The sequence below is a fragment of the Podarcis vaucheri genome, assembly GCF_965113315.1.
Source record: "Podarcis vaucheri genome assembly, chromosome: 7".
NCBI classification, from domain to species: domain Eukaryota; kingdom Metazoa; phylum Chordata; class Lepidosauria; order Squamata; family Lacertidae; genus Podarcis; species Podarcis vaucheri.
The window spans coordinates 13883325-13887863 of record NC_138765.1 but is presented as its reverse complement, the minus strand read 5'-3'; the positions used below and the strand labels follow the sequence as shown (position 1 = coordinate 13887863).

At 45.7% G+C, this 4539-nt stretch overlaps 1 long non-coding RNA gene across 1 annotated transcript; it reads right to left on the bottom strand.

The window, feature by feature from the left end:
• Window positions 1–747: 747 nt before the first annotated feature.
• LOC309538277 lies at window positions 748–1326 on the bottom strand. Its single transcript, XR_014222151.1, has 2 exons — window positions 1259–1326; window positions 748–913 (listed from the first exon to the last, which is right to left on the bottom strand). It is a non-coding gene; the product is annotated as an uncharacterized lncRNA (long non-coding RNA).
• Window positions 1327–4539: the final 3213 nt, after the last annotated feature.

The following is a 4539-nucleotide window of genomic DNA, read 5'->3' as shown; positions in this document are numbered from 1 at the left end:
GTCTGACAAGTCAGGTGATAACTGCTCATTTGACAAAACTAGACATGACCCCAGGAAGGTGTACCTGAGTCAGAATGTACGATGGCAGTGCACAGGTGAAGTCTTTTTTGTTCCAATGGGCTTTGGGGAACTGACTACTTTAAATGAAGAGCTGGTGCCACGATGTTTCTATTGCAATCATTGGCATGGTTTTAATAGGGTGTGGGTGGGTGGGTGTTGTTTTAACTCTACCAATGTTTCACAGGTGCAAAAATTTTGATGAGCTGGCCAAGTTTGATGGGGTTTTTGCTTCTCCTCAGGATGATGAAAATCAGAGCAGACTTTAAAGAGCTCCTATAGCAGGAATGACCGCTCCCCGCTTAAAACGGGGGGGGCACTTTGCGTGGGCGCGTGCAGCCCCTAGATCTGGAGCGGCCCCAACAGCATAGGCTTGGCTTTGCCTTCCCTCAGGTGTGATACCTGGAGGTCTCCGCCTACCTCAGTCAGTTGTCCAATCCCACCTGGGGGAAGCGTTGCCAAGGAGACCTGTGGTCCTCTAGGCCAGTGTTTCCCAAGCTTGGGTCTGCAGCTGTTGAATTACAAAAGCACAAGCAGTTTCTCTCTCTCTCTCTCTCTCTCTCTCTCTCTCTCTCTCTCTGCCAGCCAGCCAGCCAGCCAGCCAGCCAGCTTGTCTCAGATAGTAGAATCTAGATTAGTAGGGATGTGAAATTGAGGCTGGCACAGATTAGGAGGGACGTGTCCTTGGAGTACTTGGAAGGGGGAAGATATTTAATATGTTTTCAGCACTGTGCTTTACATCATGGTATAGCACAATTACAATTCTAGCAATTTATGACACTGTCCTGAATCCGTTGTTCCTGGGTGCTGGCAAAGTGCTCCTTGACATCATCTGTAAATTCCTCCAATGAAGCCTCTTGATAATAATAATAAATTTTATTTATATCCCGCCCTCCCCAGCCGAAGCTGGGCTCAGGGCGGCTAACAACAATCAAAATAGTCCAACATTCTAAAACATTCATTATAAATTTAATTAAATCAAATTAAAATCAAATTAATGGCAACCATCAAGCAAAATTTTGTGCAGATTGCCAGAGGAGGGGGTCAGACTGCGCCCTGACAAAAGGCCTGATGGAACAGCTCAGTCTTGCAGGCCCTGCGGAAGGATGTCAGGTCCTGCAGGGCCCTAGTCTCTTGTGACAGAGCATTCCACCAGATTGGAGCCGCGGGCGAGAAAGCCCTGGCTCTAGTTGAGGCCAACCTTCATGCATCAGTTCCTTGTTCAGCTCAGTGCTGCTCTCAAACTCCTTCCTGGCTCTTCAGCTCTCTAGAATGAAGAAGACACCCCTGATCTCCTGCCTCCTCTTGACCCTTCTGAATCCAGGTGAGCAGAACCACAGCTGCTGTGCTGTTCCTCATGTTTCCCAGTGCCCATCATCCAGAGCCATTGGTCATGCTTTCTGGAGCTGATGGGAGTTGTAGTTCAGCTACTTGTGGAGTGTCAAAGGCTTCCTCACACCTGCCCTACAGGTCCTCTCTCTCAGACTGCAGGAGCCACCTAGGACAATCATTCACTGGTCTGTCCAAGACTCAGCCCCCATTCACACACAGCTTAAGAACTACAGGGGAAATATATATAGACAGCACTGCATAAGTGAAAAATAGCCCGTTTGGTCCAGTGTTTGTTGTGGGGGAGGAAGGGAAAGGAGAATGTTAGCCGCTTTGAGACTCCTGAAGGGGAGTGAAAGGCGGGGTATCAAATCCAAACTCTTCTTCTTCTTCTTCTTCTTCTTCTTCTTCTTCTTCTTCTTCTTCTTCTATCTTGTTGTCACCATGGTGAACCAGATGCCTATGGGAATTCGCAAACAGGATCTAATAGTGCCTACAGTGTTAGAGAGAGAGAATATCTCTTGAGGCTGGGAGCCAGCAACAGACTTATTAACCCCCTTGAATTTATCTATACCTTTTCTTAAGCCATCCAAGTTGGTGGCCTTCGCTGCCTCTCATGAGATGGACTTTGTAGGAGGAACTGTCGTGTTGATGTGCCTAAATGTACCCATTTCCCATATGTGGATGGTGCTAAGGTTTTCTAAACCCATTTCCCCATGTCTGCAGTGGTATCTCTGAAATGTCAGTCTTGTTGGACTAATGAAGAAGACTGCGGAGACACCACCATTCAGGAGTGTTATGAAGGTCAGCTCTGCATTTCTTCCATTTCAGAGGCCGAATGGCGTAAGTGAGAAGAACTTTCAGCCTTTTTGACCACCAAAACTTAAATTCCCAGACTCACTTTCTAAGGCCATATCTTAGCTACAAACCACAGGGTGTGGCTTTTCATAAAGCAGTGTTCTAGATCCTGTATTGCATGTAGGAAACAGAGGGAAATTCAAGTCAATTCACATATAAAGGTGAGCTTACCTGGTCTCGGAATCCGAGACCAGGGAGAAGAGTCGGTGGAAGAAGACTGGAAAAAGTTTAAAGACTATTTACAGAAATACTGTAAAATTAATGAATGTTAGAAAAATGTTGGAATGAAGTTATATGGCTTTAGTAGAAATGTTATAAGGAATTAAGTATAAATAGATTATTAGAGCATTAAAGGGAAAAATAAGGTCAGAATGTGTTAAGACAATTATAGGATAGAAAATTGAGGAAGATGGAAAGGAATTGCTGAAACAATTAATAGAAGTGGAATACAAAAAGAGAGGTGTGAGGAGGCCGTGGAAATTAGTGAAAGAAGGATAAAATATTGAAATTGGACTGTGTTTTAAATGGTTTTTGTTTTGTTTTGTTAGTTGTATGTTAGTGTTTTGCAGTGTTTTTTTATTGTAGTGTATTATTGTATGTTTTTTCTTTTTTGTTTTTTTGTAGTGTTGTGTTCAATTTGTTGGAAAACTAATAAATATTATTATAAAAAAAATAAAAATAAAGGTGAGCTTACCTACTTGGCTCTTTCCAAAACAATATGCAAAGCCAAGGAAAGCCTTCCTTCCACATCCACACTTCTCCCATTTTTGCAGTCCAGTTGTCCAGTCATGTAATTTATATTTTATTCTAGGTCTGTTCCCCTGCCAGACGAATCTAGAAATACCTTTTTGCCATTCCTTGAGGTGTCCTGTCTTGCCTATCACCGGTATCGACTGGAATAGAAACAGCATTCTCTGCTGGTGAATTTTCATGAGGACTTTTCAAAAGTTCTCCATCCCTGCCGCACATTCAACAAATAGATAAAACTGGAGGTCTCTCTTTCCACTCCAGGCCGGGCCAGCCCAAGATATTGTGACACCTCAGGCGAACCATGAAATGCTGCCCAGCGGCCAGGCAGGGAAGAAGGGGGGACTGAAGATCTACATCAGGAACAAGGGGGTGGAATTTTATGTGGGAATAAGATGTACGTTGGCAACAAGGCTGGGAGGAGATCAGAAGCACCTCCTAATTGCCAAGAGGCCATTAGAGAAGCAGCATTTGGAGGGGCTGCTGAGGAGGTGGCAGATCTGGCCTCCAAGGAACAAACCACAGCTGCAAAGGTGGCAGCAGCCTGCAATGCTTTCATAGGAGGCTGCCCCTGGGGGATATTTCCTCTGGTGTGGGCAAGCCATATCTCCAGGTCTTGTTTTTTCTTTCCTCTATAGTGGCTTTTGGGAGGAAATTCGTTTACAAGTCCTGCACCAATGGACAGTTTTGCCACACAGGCTATTCCAGGGCCACCGTAACGCCAAATATGTACATGGTGACCAAGACCTACTGCTGTGACACAGATATGTGCAACAGTGAACCTTTTGAACGTAAGTCGTAGCAGCAGCAACAGCAGCAGCAGTGGGGGGTGCAAGAGGGCTGGTTACCCCGGGTGCATTCGCTTCCCTCTCCCTGCTGGGAAAACCCCTCCCCAGACCCCACCAACATCACTGCCACCCAGCCCTGACAGGAGCCATTTACAGGCAGGGCAGGGGCAACTCACCTTCCCCTTGGGGAGAGGAAGAGAGGTGGGGACACCATGGATGTGAAGGGCAGGCTTCTCGGCAGAGTCTGCCTCCCTCCCTCCTGCCTCCGGTCCTTTTCAAACTGAAGACAGAAGCTCGGGTTGGGATTTGAACTGAGAACGCCAAAGCTTGAAGTTAGGCTGGGCTGAACTACATATTGAGGCCTCCTCAGGTGTGACTGGTGAGGCACTATGATGCCTCTGGATTGGCCAGGCCTTCTACAACCATCTGCAACGTGGGCTCCAGCCTTTGCCAAGGGATCTGTGCATTCTAAGAGGATATCTGCATTACATAATAACATAGTAAAACAATAGCAAATATTTAAAAAAAACCCAAACTCGTGTTTAAATACTATAAATATAACACAATCACTTGCAGCAACCATTAGCAAAAATAACCAGAGAGCTTGACAGTTTTACCTTAGTCTAAGAAACACCCCTCACCTGGGTCCCTCTCCTGCAGCAGCTTTTAATATTTACCCTTTGGTCCAAAGAGCTCACCATTTTAGACTCAAAAAACCCCGTGAAACAGGTCAGGCTGAAAGATGATGGTTGGGTGGTGG